Source organism: Wyeomyia smithii, chromosome 2, assembly GCF_029784165.1.
Source record: "Wyeomyia smithii strain HCP4-BCI-WySm-NY-G18 chromosome 2, ASM2978416v1, whole genome shotgun sequence".
NCBI lineage: Eukaryota > Metazoa > Arthropoda > Insecta > Diptera > Culicidae > Wyeomyia > Wyeomyia smithii.
The window spans coordinates 272,840,549-272,858,182 of NC_073695.1; the positions used below are offsets into that span (position 1 = coordinate 272,840,549).

Genomic DNA, 17,634 nt, shown 5'->3' on the forward strand with positions numbered 1-17,634 from the left:
CGAATACAACGTACGTAATTCTTATTTCTATGAAAAATGTCAAAATACGTTTGAGGAAAAAAAAAACGTCGTGGTGGCGAGTACTCGTTTGATATGTTCGTTCAAGATTGTATTTAGACAGCGAGCCTTGTCACCGTGAGGTAGAAAAGAAGACGATTATCGTAGTGAAAAGTTGTTCTTCCGTGATCATTTACAAGCCTGCACCTGTATGGTAAATACTACAAGGTGTACAGTCCTAGGGTTGTATGAAATGTTGACGTGGGACTAAATACTGTAATTACTGTAACTACAGACATAATCAATTCGTTTTTCAGTGATTTACGTATTTTATTTCTCACTCTCCTTTCATTTTTTTCAGAAATATATTTAATTACACTCGAAAAAACTTCATTTACACCTGGTGATGTAGTGCCAGTAGTGTTTTCTTTGTGCAAACAACATCTAACAATTACAACGACGTTAAAGTTTTAAAAGATTACTTTTTTGCTTCACAAGCTTGTTACATCTGCCAACAATTAACTGTATTACGAAGACAGCTAATATAGGCTCATTATTTTATTCGTAAAGTTAAAAATAATAAAATATCTAACAATGTTGAAATGTAAAAAAAAAGACTCTGAATAGATCTTAGTAAATGGACAAAAAATTCATACGCACTTGCCGGCTCTTACTCCTCTATGAATAAGTATTTTTAAGAACTTACTCATTAGAACCGTTGAAAAAATGTTAAGTTCTTGTTAAGTAATTTATGGTTTTTATGGTAATCATATTCATGAGATAAACATTCAATCACCATCAGTAGCAGCATTGCAGTTTTGATTGCACGCGAATAGAAGTCGTGCCCGCTGCAATGATAGACGACGAGAATCTAGCAGCGCTCTGCTCCACATATATGTAGTCTACGGTACTGTTGCTTTTACCATCATGTTTTCTTTCTTTTTTCGAAAAACTTTTACCTTTAAGACATCAAATTAGTGTAGGTTCATGGAAGCAAACATAAATTAACCTATTGGGACGGGGAGACGGTCAATTTTTTTTGGATATTGATACAGAGAATATCGCAGGGAATGGTTGGTGTCTATTCATGTCGTCTGTGCTAGGAATGCTTGCATGTGATTGGTTCATTGTTCGCGTAAATTTGCCCTTGATACTTTTTATCGATTTTTACCGCTTTGCAATGAAAAAATATTGATAACTAGCGTTTTACAAAATTGATTAACATTTTATTTATCCACCAACATATTGGTTATTGTTATCCATCATGTGGTTATGCTGTTATTATCGTTTGAAATCTGACGCAACATTTGCCAGTTTCATTTCCAATTTTACAGAATGCATACCAGTATAGAAAACAAAGACGTAGTCCCACGTCAAAAAAAAAAAACCGCGTAATTGTTTTAAATACCTATGGAGAAGGCTAACGCCACCAGCAGGCGGCGTCGCGTAAGTGATAGAATGGACGAATGTGAAAAGAAATACGAAGTGCGTTGCTACTGTTTGTAGGTATACAGATGAACGTTATGCACGAAACTACACGCAAAAGTTGGATGGTGCGAAATCAGTACGAAATTGTGCGTTTTTAGCGCAATTGTTGATGTAATTCGGAACCAGTACAATGATTGCGTGTTGGGCATAACGCAATTAATGCTCTAGCGTTTCTCCAATGTATTTGGCAGCTCCAAACTACTACACCTAAACAGTTTCAACTGGTGTCAAGCAGCATTGCAAAGCGAGCGAGAAGCAAAACCATTCTCCTCCTTTCTGCTTGAGGACGAGACATATGCTACGCTTTTTAAGCCTTTTGCACACACGCTTTCGAGATACTTTTTCTTCTTCATGCATTCCTCTGAATAGCAGCAAGCACGCTCCGACAGTATGAGTGAGACTAACAACACTGGTATCAAGTATGTACAGCACGGGTGTCTCGCTCATTTCGTGAAGCAAAGAGATATCGCCTTGCGTGTCGCAATCCGAACCGAAAGAGTAGCGAAAGAGCAACCTGCAAATTGTATGTGACGTGTCTAGTCTTGTCGCACATACATGGAAATTCTATTAGCGAGAGAGAAATTTCTCTCGTCGCTTGAGAAAAAAGCGCGTGCACAGAATGACAAATAATAATCTATGAGTAGCAGTCACTAATACACTCGACGTGAGAAATAAAGTGTTGGTATATGATACATATTCTGATTTCATTCTATGTCAATGTATTCGCAGTACAACTGTTGCGTTATGCGTTTCACACATTTATTGTGCGATTTCTGTGCAACATTTGTGCGAATCGGGAAGACACAACGATTGTACAAGACTTCAACTTTTGCGTGTAAAGCTGTAACGAAATACACAGTTCGAAGAAAATTGTTTAATTCCTCCTGTCTGGTACAAATAACAATCTTCTCAAGGCCACAAACACGTTCTAGAGGCAATGTTGAATTTTTTTACCTGGCAAATTACGAAATGTGTGACCGTGAATGAAATGCCAATGATATTTCGTAATGATCGTAATGAAATTAACAGACTTTCCGAGTGCGATTATTGTGACAACACCTTCAACTCCACTTCTTAGCACTCTAAAATTATTTATTCGAAGTTGAAGAACAGCGTGGGTGGAACGGAATTCTGTTTGGAAATTTTTTTTTATCACTATTAGCAACGTTTTTGTGAGTGGCAGAAAAACAATAACTTCTTTAATAAAATAATTTCTAGGCGCCAAAAAGTGCCATTGGTTTGTCACAAAAGTGAAACCGGTAAGTTTGTTTAAATTATCGTCATTTCGGATTGCTGGTCGATGACACGGAATGATTCTATCATCTCTTCACACACTGCTAGCTAGCAAACCATTTACATATCCGGACGGACATATTGCGCGGCTTCCCATACAGACGGGAGATCCAAAATCTAGCGCTGTGGAGGTAGATCCGGTGGTCCACCGGTTTCGATCGAATGAGCAATAACCATACAAACATTTGAAATCGCTGCTTGTTACGCTGCGACTTACTGCGACAGTTCTGTGTGCCGCTGGTTGTTACAGTTTTCAGTAAATCATCCTCTTGCTCCGTTGTTCGGATGGACATTGAAGACTAAATTTATATCTGCTAGCTTTTACACATGACCACTGGGAGTGATACTTCCGGTCGGTGTAGTTGTGCAGTCGGGTGCAAAAATAACAACACCAACAACAGTATCGGCTGTGCTGGGGAAAAAGGTAGTGATTGGTTGTTTAGTTTGATTTGCGCTGAGACTGAGAGTTTTGTTGATATTCGACCTTGTTTTCAGCTCTGATTGGTAGAAATGTGCGTTTCACAAGCTCATATTTTTCGATAATATAACAGTTAGCGTGCTTTAATCACAATTTTCCGAATTCTGGTAGACGCAATCGATTGCTGTACGAATAAAGGAAACACGTTGAAACTGTCTGAGTTATACGCATTTGAAAGTAAGGCGTAATTCTACATCAAAAGCTGAAAACTTCTTTGTTCTTTGGAGCAACCCCCTCTTGACCAAAGTACATTCGGATGGTACTTGTACGAAAAGCGTTGTTCGGCATTGTTCTTTTTCATCAGTTGCTTTATTTGATAGTAAAGTACACTATTGTGCACAGTACAATACACTTGAGTCGAAACTCAAGTTCACAATAGAATCGTTAACCCACATCTATCACTCTCCAAATCTTTGAGCGAATTGCATTGAAATAGAGAAGCTAGAGAATTATAAAATAATTGAAGCGTGAAAACCGTTGATATTTTTTTTCTAAAAAGTGAATAATTTCGCTATTGATTCGACGGAAACTATCAATAACATTTTTTCACAGCGTTAACCAACTAGCTTATTATTGTTGAAAACTTCCAAATGAATCTCAGGCGGGAAAAAATCAGGATTCCATTCTTGTGTAGGTGTAAAATAAAAAAATATGCTGTCAAATGGCCACAAATGTTATTTCAAGATTTCAATTTTTAGTAAGAATGCAAATTTTCATTCTACGGCCTGTTCTTGTTGTGTATTACAGATTATTATAGACCTTGAAACCATTCGATTAGAGCTACTTGTTTGCAGTTTGCGTTCGCACTACTCTTGTGTTCTGCAAAAGGAGGAATAAATAGCGTCACAAAGAAAATCATGTGCACGCCAAGTTACTTTATAATCCACTAATAAATCATCCATGTAGATAGCTAGCTCATCACATAATTAATATCCGACTCATACGAATGTCATCGCACAGTGCTGCAGTGACAGGAGTTTGATCTTTCACAAAACGAAATTATTTATTTACTGGGTGCTGCATTTGGCTGCCAGGTTCCACTTCTCACCTGTCTGACCTAATTGGTTTGTTTTCCGGATTTTTCCTGGGCAGGTTTTCAATTTCCCCACATTCACACACGTTTATATTGGACGCGTACCGGCGGCTCTGTATCTACTGCAATGCCGGTGGTTTTCTGTTTATGAATAAAGTAACTCTCGCTTTGCTGGCAGAACCACCACGTGAGCCGTGAGATGAGTGACGGTCGCACCGCGGAGCGCCGTTGATGTTCGTTGTTTGGGCCCGAACGCGATACTGAAAGTGACCGTCCGGTGTCGGGCTGAAGAGTGCACTGTTTGTTGTATGCTTTTGTCGCTCTCCGACAAAGTTTAAATATTACGCGGTGCTTCTCGAGATAAGAGGCGAGCCTTTAATCAAATTAGAGTGTTTACAATGTTTTTACTATTTAGTGGGACTGACCGTGAAAGTTGATCAAAGGCTCGCTGGATTATTGATTATCTGGCGATAGTGCAACCGCAAAATACCTCAGTTAACAAGCGCTTGATAAAAGGGGTAGAAGTTCAGTTGAATTGAACATTGATGGATGGATAATCGGGACGATACTGTTCTCGGAATAGATAGGGATTTTTTATGCACTGATTTTTGCTCGCGGTAACACCAGACATATGCAAAATAAATTTATTCGGTGGTGCTATTCTCACTTCAGACGGCACTCGGCGAAAATCACCATCAGCCGTGAGTGTGCGGTTTATTTTGAATAATCGCTTGAATATAAGAGAGCGGCGTCGGGTGACATTTTCTTTTTTTATGAGATATACGCACATTGAATTAGGCCCAAGAGGACATGATGACTTATGCAAAATATTTGTGGTGGCTGTTTGTAATCTTTTTCCGATTGGGTGGAAAGTTTTTTATTTCCATAGGGTTTTATGCTGGCATTTCATACTATACTTCAGAAGGTCACATATAATATTATAATGGATCCTTGCTAAAGAAACAATCAAGCAGAGGTAAATTCATCATAAAACAATAATGGGGTTTCCAAACCGGATGAGTGAAAAAGAGCTCTTCGGTATGCTGGGATGACTTTTAGATCCTTTGTGTTTTAGCGGAGTTTGTGCTACGTAAAGTGTTTTGCGGTGAAACTTTTGCAATTTAAAAATTAATAGCGGAAAATCAAGCGCCAGCAAAGTCTGGCCAGAAACCTGTGATTTAGGTGCTTCTTCTAGAGGTTTCTCAACTATGGGGCGAATCATTTGATTTCATTTTTGTTTTGGAAATTGTAATCACTGAATTTGTTATTTTAAAATACGACATGATTACCACGGCTTAATATGATAATTTAAATGAATGTAATTCTCAGCGCATTTTCTTCACGGATGCTATAATTTTCCCAAATATAAGGGATTCGAAGTAAATTTGCCAAATAAAAGCGTTTGCAAATGTGAAAATACGCTTCATTCCGACTGTAACATTTCCTGTACTATATTAAGCAGCACATTTCGTAGGAAGTGAATAACTTTTTATCGATTTCTTTCGGAAATAAACGGATCCGACGAAAATTACTTGAAGTATTTATTCCGCCAGCTGATGTTATTCATAAACTGGTCTGCTGGTTGTTGGTTACTGGGAAGATTCCCCATTCATGTGAACAGTGTATGTAGTAGTACGACTGACTAACAGAAAAGGGGCAGCCCATTTGCCAGCTGCTGTGGCCTTCCGAAAGCTCTGAATAAATAATGATCAAATCAGCTTTTTGCCTTCCGCGTTTTCGGGCTCTACTGAGGGAAGCAGTTTTCGGGTCGTTCGAGGCTCAGAGTTAAGTATATATCGGCACATATATACTTATCTCACAATAGATTGTAACCGATTTGAGAGAAGAGGCTCATTCGCTGTGAAAGTGGTCTGAGGTTTTTGGACAGAATCCAGCTTTACAAAAGAGGTGTTAGAACATGTTGCATCAAGGATTAGTGGCTGTCTAACTGAAATGTTAATCATTCGTTCACAGTTAAGAAACGATTTCGAAAGTAAATGCTTTATGTGTAAAAATATAAATACAGGGATGAGTGTTATTCGTAACCTCGAGCATAAAAGTAAGCTCCATCGATATTGGGCTCAGCTTGCAGTTTTAGCACAGTTTTTGCCAAGGGCATTTTTACGTGTTCGTTTCGTTCAAAGCATCACGGTAGGAATTGGTAGCATGAAGCTTCGAGAGATTGGGGTTGGTGCGTGCTTTCCACCTTGGTAGGAAGCTATCAATTATTAACCTACAACAGCCAGTTTCGTGCGTGCCATGCCAAAACAAACAATATTTTTCAAATTGTTGAGCACTTGCGTCCGTTGCATAAATAATGTTGAGTAACAGTGGAACGAATGGATTGGTAATCCTTCTATCAGTTGTTTGTTTCAATCAACATCTCGAAACCTGGACAGTATGTTGCAGCTTCAAGCTCACCTGTGGAAAATGTGAAAAATTGGTTTTCACCGCTGTAAAAGAATTGCCCTGAATTTACGACTTTGAAAAGTCCAACTTATTCTCAGTTTAATAGGATAAAGTTCACCTGCGAGTCTTTGTAATTTATGTTTTTACTGGTGAGAACTTCTAGGATAAAAGATATTACGACTGTTGTTTTCTTGCTGCTTGTGTGAAAACTGTTTCCGGATTGGAATAAAATGCTGAAGGTAGCACAAGTTTCTCACCTTCAGCGCAATATTTCTTCGTGCCCGATAAGCGATAAAGGCAATAATAGTGGTGTTAAGTGCGAAAGTACTATATATTTAAAGTGTCAAGGGAAAGAGGCGATGGAGTATTTTTCCAAAGGCAATTAAATATGATTTGAAATTGTAGCTTCCAAAGATTTGAAACTATTTTCACTTCGGGTATATAAATATTTTTTTTGCAAGTGTTTGTTTTTATGAGGGCTAAGAGCATGCAGATTTTTTTTTGTGACGGGTAACTTTCTCCCATAGTAACTTTATTGGTTTAAAGCCAGGGGACTGAGGTGGCCAAGCTATAATTTTCAGTGTACCAAAGTCAAGAAGTATTCTAGATTATTATTTTTCTCCATAGCGAATCCTCTGCCCATAAGTTGCATTTCCGCTGGCACAGTTTTGTGAACGAGTATGATGTGGTCCATGATTCCTTTTACTCTATACCACTGACTGACTCCATAAAATGATAATCTGTCCCAAATCATAACATACCCTTCTTCATGTTTAACAGTCGGTGTTGTGTAGTCGGACATAGTTTTTTCACTCATTCAACGTCTCACATAAGCTCGTCTTTTATTGCCGAAAATCTCAAATTTTGACTCATCCGTCCACAAAACAGCTTTAAAGTCGTGAAAAGTCCAATTTTCATATTTTTTTAAGCCTGCAGAAGTCGTTTTTCTTCTTTTCTAATCGTAGGAGAGTCAAACCTATCCAAATTACCATATATACAGGAATCTTAACATCTTAACAAATGTTAAAATTCGCAGCAATTTTTGTAGCACTTAGTATTTCTGTTACCCTTAGAAAGTAAGACTTTACGAACTAATTTAATTTTTTGTCATATTGACTTACATTTTAAGTTTAGTAAAGCGGGCAATGTATGTAGTTTCGCGGGAATGCGAAGATGAACGGGAATAGAAGGTGTGACTAGAATTAGAAATTTTTTTCCCTCGTCCAGACTTGTATTCTTGTTCTGTTGTTTTACGGAATCTGCCACGTAATCTATCAAAATTCGATCCAGCTTCAGGACGTCGACCGTTGATTTTGAGATCTTGGGCTTAGCTGATTTTTGGTTTCAATCATCTTCGATGTTATCGTCATATAATATACGAACAGTCGAGTGACCAAAAACTTTTACACGGCACTGTACTTTTTGTTGTGTGAAAATATATAATTTTCTGCAAAATAATCGTAATTGGCGGGAAGTGCTGTTTTACTCGTTTCGTTCAATAAAAACGGCGGCTGAAGCGCATTGAGAGTTTAAAAAAAGTTTACGGAAATGCTGCTGCAAGTGATTAGTTCCGTCGGTTTGAAGACAGTTATTTCGATACTGGCCACTATCCGCGTGAAGGTAGGCCAAAAAGCTTTGAAGACGTTAAATTGGAAGAATTGCTTAATGAGGATCCATGTCAAACGCAGGAACAAATCACTTCGATAGCAGGAGTTACCCGTCAAGCTATTTCAAAACGTTCAAGGAACTTGAATTCTTCATGGTTCAAAACCAAGGGTCGTTGAGAGTTGTTTTTTCGCCTGTGAACAACTGCTTCAGCGGGAAAAAATGAAGGATTTTCTTCATCGCGTCACGCCATGTGCTGTAGAATGGAATAATACAGCAACCCAAATAAAAGAAAGCTATGAGGACTATTCAGTCATGCTTCTAAGTCGTCGGCACGGCAGGTTATACACGCTGTGAAGGACATGCTGTGTATTTAGTGAGACTAGGTCAATGTTAGTGATCGAAAGCATCACTGGGGAACGGTATCGACATAAATTGATGCGATGAGGCCGAGCACTGCGCAGAAAAAAACGGCCACAATATGAGCAGAGGCTAGAAAAAGTGATTCTATTGCAAGACAACGCTCGGCCTCATACTGCCAGAGTCGTTGAAAATTAAACAGAAACGTCTAAATGATAAGTCCTACCTCATCCGCCATTGTTTCATTCGTTGGCACATAGTATGGCTAATCACCTTGGTTGCTCATATGAAGACATCGAAAAATTGTTTGTTCGAAAACGAACACTTTTGTCGTAACGATATTCGAACTCTGCCGAATACCGAAATTAGAAGAGATTCGATGAACATATGAAAAGTGTGCGTTATGTTGTGCTGAAATAAAATGGATGAACTTAGATGACACGACTTCACGACATCAGGACTGGAATTCACCTCAGTGCAGACAGAACCACTCAAACACATCGGCCATCAAATAGCATGTGCTGCTGCCGATATTTTTTTGTGTTCTCTTCTTCCTATTCTCTTTTGAATTTTACTCGCCACGAAAAAAAAAACCACTTAGTACACTTCGTGTATTGCGCCTCTCTTTGTGTGTTGGTTGTTGCAAAGGTTATTGGATGTTATTTAAAAAAAATCGCGGGTAATAATCTAGGACATTCATATTAGGGATGTAACGGATATCCGCATCCGCAAATGTGGTACATCCGCAACAACATCTGCATCCGTAATTAAATATCCGCATCCGCATCATACCATGCGGATATTGAAAAAAAATATCACTTCATAAAATATTGCAGAAAAATTTTCTTATTTACTGCTCGCCCAAATAACTTTTGCACTGGGGAGGGACATGGTTATGTAAAAAAAAAAACAAAATATAACACAAGAGATTCTACGGATATCGGCATCCGCATCCGCGAAAGCGGAACATCCGAATGAAAATTGACATCCGCATCAACATCTGCATCCGTAATCACATATCCGCATCCGCATCCGCATCTGCAGGTGTCAGAAAAATCACATCCGTAACATCCCTGATTTATATGCATACTAACGTTGCTTCTTGTTGTTTTTCTTCTATAATTCTTCCTCGTGGCTTTTTCAATGTGAATTTTTAGATCGATGTGGTGTGGTTGTTCCATTTTCTTTGTGATATATGAATAACGATTTTGGTACAGCAATATAACACTAACAAACACTTCACAATATTAAATCGTTTCGAGGCCAAAAGTAACCAAATATTAAAACTCATAACTTCACCTTCAGTGAAATCTGACCCTTCTCGCTTCATAAAACTGTTACTAATACTCTTGTCTCTCCAGCAAGAGTATTATTTTTGTTTTTGGAAATTTTGATTACTTTATTTGGTCCTTACTGAAATAATTTTGAAACTATTTTTTAATGCCACACAATTAACTTTGCTTCAAATATAAAATGGTTCTTTTTTGAGCAATGTCGCAATATTTTATGAATGCAAACAGTAGGTTGGCAATGGTAATCGACTTTTCGAGTTTCATTCAGAAGTGAGACTCAACTGTTTAGTGTTCTCGAAAAAAGTCCCAAAGCAAAATTTCGGCTCAATCAAACACGTGCCTCGAAGCGGTCAACGTTCCATTTTTTCGATTGAACGACTTTCTAAATAAAATTCGAAGGTCAACTTTTTCCCATGCAAGTCATTGTCACCTTAATAAACAGTATCAGTAGGGGATGTATGTAGGGCTCGTATTTGAATGCCGGGGCGTACGGGTACCAGAAATATGTCCGGACGTGCGCAATGTGTCCTAGAGAACGCGACTGTTTCCTCGCCATAGAGACATTTTAAAGAAACTCTCAGAAATGCATATTGACCATGGACATTAGTCAACCCCCCTCCGCTTTTCAACACCATCTTCCGTATTCTATTTTTTCCGAGCTAGAGCTTGAGCTTGAACGACCGCACATTTCGTAGTTGCTCCTCCGTGATTGATCTGAGCTAGTGAAGTTGCACAAAGAATCACGGATATGGCTACTTGGGATTAGTTTTCCATCTTCAGTGTAATTCAGTGACTACCGCTTTGCATGCATCGATAACGGCGCCGGCCACGTCCTTACGATCGTTAGGGTACCCAAGCAGCAAAATTTGTTTCGAATATGAACTGATGAACTGCATCACAGCAACAAATTCTTATGCGAAATTAAGTTGCAGTTACATCTCAGTTTCTTATACAATGACGAAAAAAGCGTAGGAGGTGGAGCCAATTGCAACATTTTCGTTGTTTCAACACAAGTTACAAGAATTGAACCGCAATGTGTATGAACTTATGCATGAAATTTGATAACAACATGGTAAGATTGTAAAATGACAAATGGTCAGACTGGAAAGAGATTGTCTGTATAGCGATTTATCTTCGACTATTTTCAGAAATTTGAGGATTCAACTCTAGTTATCAATTTCATTTCATTTTCTTTTCCTGTAGAAACACTTGCAAGTTCATGGCTCAGTTTTAAATATTGCTTCCCTTATCATGTCAATGGTCATTACCAGTTTTTAATTTTGCCTTTTCAATTCATCAGTACCTCAGCGTGATGGTGAAATTCAAAACAATTTATCACATGTCGTTTTAGAGACACGCTTTTCACACTTTTTGGACGACTTCTAGTCCGAGTACGCAAATGTTACAACGCAGTAAATAACCTCATCTCAAAAACAAATATAAGGCGAACGATCGGGCAAAAGTTGCTGTTACATGGCTTTAGAACATGACAGAAACTTTTAGAAGTATTTTTGTTTGTTTGTTTTGTGTATCTTGCAAGCATCACGTTGGCAACCTATATGCTCTACCCACTATATTATTGACGAAGTTCTTGTAACGGATGATCTCTGTGGACTCTGCTTATATAGCTTTTTAAAGGAATATGGTAGCACTGAAAAACTATTATGTTCGTCACGAGGGTGATGATGGATTTTGTAATTATTGATGTAGTATAAAATAAAAAAGAGTAGTCTACGAAGGTTTGAAAATCGCGCGCGATGATCAGATATGAAGGACTGAATTTAGAAATTTAATCATTTGAGATGGAGAATACCTTTATTATTTTATTTTGACATTATCAAGATACTCGTCAGAGTAATCGGAACGATTTTAGTTCTGTTGGTTGTTATTGGACATCGGTTTCCTAGCCGGTCTAGGATATTTTCGAGTTGGAAATATTTTCGACTTCCTTAGGTGGGGGCTCTCTTATAAATCACATCGAAGTTGACAGCTGGACTTGTGCTTTGCTTGCTGATCACGGCAGGACTGGCCTCGTCGGGATTGTATCGACTTTGTGGATGATTACACTGGATGTTGGCTTAACTCAGATGCAATTAATGTCTTTTGGCTGACAGTTGCAAATAAATTGATACCGACAACGCTTTGTCGATGAATTACTTGATTTTTGACGAATATTTTCTCTATTTGAATCGCTGCAAAGCATTGGATCAATTGTGAAGAAATTTATATCTGTGATGAAAACCAGTTCGTTTTGTTTGCTTATCTGGTTTAATTGTTTTATAATAATTATCTTGTAGATAAATCGTCTTTCTCAAACCTTTGTAGGGGTAAGAGGTGGGACCATCATCATCATCATCATATTTACTAGATCTATTCAGTGAAGGTTAGGTTTTCAAATGCCGTTTACACGTTTCAACAACAAATCCAACCACGCGAATGACGTTGATAGTGTAAAGTTTTTTGAAGCAGCGATGCAACTTTAGTTGTTGCTTATTTCTTTACAATTTCATCGTAGTAACAAAAAATGTTTCTCAAAACCTCGGAATTTCATTAGTGCAACAAATGATCACAATTTATTTTTTTATTATGTTTCAATTGTTGCTTGGGTAAGGAAGGATGTTGTAAGGAAGGAGGTGTTACAGTCGTTGTTGTCGGAGACCGACTTTACTTTTGCATCCCCACGACTGCGACGGAAAGGAAGGGTTGTGTCACCGTGGTAAGTGACTGAGGTGGACAGTGTTGCGCGCGAAGTAAACTTATTGCAAAGACGAAAAATGAGTAGTTGTCAGATCCTGCGGGCCTATACGAGCAGCGCGCGCGAATACACTTCACCACCGGAAGCATCCAAGTGTTCGAATATTTGTTTATTACTATTCCTGAGTACCTACCCTCGAGGAAGCAAACCGAATTTGGCAAACGCGAGTTTTGAAAAGTACACACGCTATTATAGAAACAACGGGGGCGTTCTTTTGCCAAACAATCAAACCGAGTTTAACTCTGCATCGCCGCGACTCCGGCGGAAAGAAATCTTTGTGTTTTTATGTCACCGTAGTAATTACGTAGTAATTTTTTACGAGAACGAATGACGAGTATCTTTCTTGCAAAACACCACAATCCTCTGTTTACAACGCGCCCGAAAAAGCATCTACCACTTGTAGCATTCAGCTGATTGTCTATTACCGAAACCCGAGTACCTTTGAGAAAGCAAACGTACGTCGGCCGACGCGGTTCTTTTTGAGGTATACATCGTGTTTCCGTTAATCACGATTCTTCCGTATTCTATTTCTTGCGTCTGAAAAATTCCGACAAATCAATTTCTTGAGACTGATATTGAGTGCCACCTGTGTCAATTCTCATTGAAAATCATGTCAGTGAAAAAAATGATATTGCCTAGAAACATGTAGAATATATTTGATCTGAGCCAATCGAATGCATAAAACCGATGAAGTAAATGAGCATCTACATTCTCAAACACATGAACATCGCTAAAACAACACAGCGCGTGCGAAATCGCAGTAGTCAGTATTACCACTGTCAACCGATTGAACCTGAAAGTAATTGCATTTCTAGCTCTTTCGTGCTAACATCGATATTCACTGATTTCAATTTCAACTGATATCCTGTTGCTAACAGTGAAAATTCGCAGCTCTGAGCTTTGCACTATACATAGGGTAAGGAACGGCTTAAGCAGTAGCGCCTATTCTAATCAGTCGAAGAAAAAAGGCTCAAACTCCTGAATTTTGATCAATATCGACAATTTCAATTATGTAAACGAAAACTTTGATTGTCTAGCTGTCTTACGAATTTAATAAATACCGTTAATCACAAAGAAATCTGTGTGCAAACACAATCGAAACAAATCGACCTATATTGCAGCCATTCAGGAGCCATTTCGGGTGCTGAAAAAAAAAACGCCTGCCAAACAGATGAAAACTGCTTGAAATAAATTCGGGGTGATTGTATTAGTGTCCTTCGATTGGTAACTTTAATTGCTTATTGGTAAAGTTTGCTAACTTAGTTTTACGATCTGAAAACAAGTTCTGACAGAGAAAAAGATAGAGAACAGATTGATATACTTATGTTTGAATTTCTCCCAACACATTTCGAGTATCTCGTCTCAATACACAGGCGGTTCCTAAAGCTGTTCAGAATATGTTCCTTACCCTATGTCAATAGTGGTTGATATGCTGCTTTTCGCGGCTGAACACATGAATTGAAATAAGTTATTACAATAGCTTAACACTCAGAACAATCCAAAGTAACACACGTTGGTATAGAATAGTTGACGTTACCTATTCCATGACATCAATATCACCAGAAAAGCGCAAAACATGAAGGCTAGTAGAACAAGTACCGATAACTGCATGAAAGCAAGCCAACTTGATATAATTAAGTGGCAAAATACATCTCGAGTACTAATACGGCAATGCGGAAATCTGTTGCTATGACAACTGTTAACCAGCGCATGCGCAAATGTGTTGTATCTGCGCAGTGCAACTAGATCGACAATTGCTTTTATCAGTGGTAGTTTTAATTAATTATAAAATGATGACAAAAAGTATTATTCAACCTTTCAAAAAGTGTTGTTTCTTTCGCTTGAATATTGAAATTGTTTTCGCATAGTTTCAACGTTATCTGGATATAAAATCTAACAAAACTAGAAAACGTTGTTAGATATACAATAACAAAAAACTGAAGTGATATTGGTTACACTGCAAGCGTTTTGTTTATCTTTTGATGGCGCGTTTTGACCCGCTTCGAATCAATATAGGAATCGTTCATATAACTCATATAACTATTTTGATCAAGTAATTTTAAGTTGGGTGTTGAATGCTACGACTATATTACTAAGGAAAAGCATTCCACAGGTACGTAGCGCTGTAATTAGATGGTGTAATGTCTTACGAAAAGACCAAGTGATAGTGATTGTCATTCTTGAACTCATGTTATTAAAAATATCTCCAAAACCAGAAAAAACGAGCTTGTTTTCGAAATGCGGTTGTATTACTGATGAAAAACAACTTCAAACACAATTTTATAACACATGTTTTCAATCGCGCTTGTAGTACACTTCTATGACTACTATCGTTGTTACTTATTTTCTAACATGTTTTGTGTGTTACTTGGGATAACTATACTCAGATGTGTCGCTCCTTTCCACAACCATTCACCGCATAGAGTCATCCGAAAAGATCATTATCACGTTTATACATCTACTCCCTTACCAAAGCCTAAAGCCCGCTGACAATCACAAACGTTATCAAAAAGTGTCAAAAAATTGGAACAACGAGATGCGGTGAAGGGAAAGTAAAATAGCTCTCACGGCTACACACACTTGGCAGTATATGTGGGGGAAATGTCACTTATCTTTATAAACAAACGCATAAGAGGAAGTATGGAGATCAACGAAAAAACGCAAGGAAAAATCACGATATTTCAGGCAATACGCTGTCAATGCGGCGATAAGATTTTTTTTAATTCCTGTATGGACTAACCACTGCGACCAGAAACAAAGATCTTCTGTGATATCGCCCTGGTGTTTACTGTATTCTGCACTTTTATTATTAGCAATATCACTATTGAGAGTAAGTGACATGGTTATTATAGTTTGTACTTGTGTGTAGGCTTTTTCACCACTCCTTTTTCACGCTTACGACTCCGAGCGTCGCTGCCTCCAGCGAATATTATCGCTAATTAAAATTTCTTGGAGCGGTTTCAACTGAATGTCCCTCTGGCCTGTTTTATTGTAAGAGGGACTTATTTTTGACATCAAGAAAGGGTTAGTAGAGAGCCTGAGAATAAACCCATGATCAAGTTCGTTGACATCAAATAGAAAATCACCTGCCTGTCAAAGTGAACTCTTAAACCTTGCTACGCCCCCCCCCCCTCGGCGGTATAATAGCGCGTCCAATGTTTTTACTGGATATGTATGTTCGAGTATCAACATACTACTAATTTAAAATAATTATTTGTTCTTAACTTACTGAATCCTCTGAAATTGTAGAATATTCGAGCGCCTCCACAGTTTGCAATAACTACTAGTACGAAACACACTAGTTTTAGCGAAAAACTTTTAAAATGCAAACTTTTCTAAGCAGACAATTTTCACGTACCGACGTTAGTCGTGCTGAGGATGGACGATCAGTAAGAATTTAGTTGCGAACCTAATACATAACCTAATACGTAGTTATAAGTTGAAGCTTCAGGCGGGGGCCTAGCGAGGTTGGTAACGTCTCCGCCAACCACGCTCGATGCCTGGGTTCGAATTCTAACGCCGACATAGGTGTCGATGGTTGTGGGGTGGCGTGATCCACTCACACCAACCAACCAATCAACCAACCACCCAAACTGGTCTAGATTGAATTCTAGTCGACACCGGGAGATTTTCTGAGGCGAAAAATCTCTGGAATCATGCCTTCCATCGCATGAGGAAGTAAAGCTTCCCCGGGCGTGGAAGCCGCGGAACTAGACCAACGGAAAATACGCGAGTATAAAAAAAGCGAAAGGTGGAAAAAGAGGAGCCTTTTTGAGAGTTAGTTTTCCATGGTAGAGGCGGCTCACGACAACGTCTGATCCAGAGCGGGCCACTGAATTAAAGGCCGTGTTGACTCGAACGCTATGTCTGATTACTGTGGTCGTGGAGGGAGACATGATCACAAGCGAGCGCGAAGTGGTCGACATTATCGAATTTCTTCGATGAACACCTCAATAGCGTTAAACCGGAAGGAGGCGGAAGAGAAGTTAACCTTGGAGTGCCCACAAACGGTAGCAGTGTCCCGATTCTCGATCAATAGGGAAATTAGGGCACTGGAGAACAATAGAGTCGCAGGAAAGGACAGACCTGCAGAACTTAGTGCTAGTAGCGAGTCACTTTTCAGTGATTTTGTCACTATTCAGAGCCTATTCACGCTAAAAAGTCACTAAAGTTACTATTTACAACGACAGGTCACTAAAGTTATTATTTTAGCTTTAAATGAGCATAAACAACTAATTCTATATAAAAAATACATTAAAAAAGGTGCTTCCATGCCATCCATGCCATGTCATCTCACTGGAGAGACTCTCATTGAACTGCCAATTTATTCTGAGAGCAGTCCGCGTCTTGAATCAGTATTGTGCACGAAATTACGTAACAATTTTTATTTTCTTGTCTTATATCGACAACTGGTTGGAAAGGTTTAAAAAAATCAAAGTTATGGATCATCTCATTTGAAATACATGGGCCAGTTGAGTCGATTCGACTTCGGTTATAGGGCGGTTATGATCCATTTAAGGTTATTCACTTTTTGGTCACTATAATGAAAAAAGTAAAGTAAAGTCACTATTATTTTACTCCAAGTTCGCTACTAGCCCTGAAAATTCTATTATTATGGCGAATAGACACTAGAAACGGCACTGGTTAACTTCCAGGATTTGGGAAGAAGAGAGACTACCGAAGGAATTGATCTATAAAAAAAAGGGCGATCGGCTACAATACAGCATCTACCTAGACATAACGTTGATCAACGCTGCCTATAAAGTTCTCTTCCAAACCATGATCCGCCGTAAATTCGCTTTGGTAACCAGATTCGTAAGACAGTATCAAGTGGGCTTTAGGTAACCTCGCGCTGCTACGGATCAAATCCTCACTTTCCGACTGAACCTTCAGAAATGTCGAGAGTACAACGTGTTCACATATC

The 17,634-nt window shown here is 38.6% G+C and overlaps 1 protein-coding gene across 5 annotated transcripts in view; it reads right to left on the bottom strand.

The window, feature by feature from the left end:
* Positions 1 to 17,634, bottom strand: part of LOC129721225 (uncharacterized) — a 42,167-nt gene that overhangs the window by 10,463 nt on the left and 14,070 nt on the right. The window contains exon 1 of one of the 5 annotated variants that reach the window (XM_055673539.1): positions 4,305 to 5,159. The exons of the other annotated variants lie outside the window; for them this stretch is intronic. The gene's annotated coding sequence lies outside the window, so the exon portion shown is untranslated. Of the gene's footprint in view, positions 1 to 4,304; positions 5,160 to 17,634 lie in introns of those variants that run through there. 5 annotated transcript variants of the gene reach the window in all.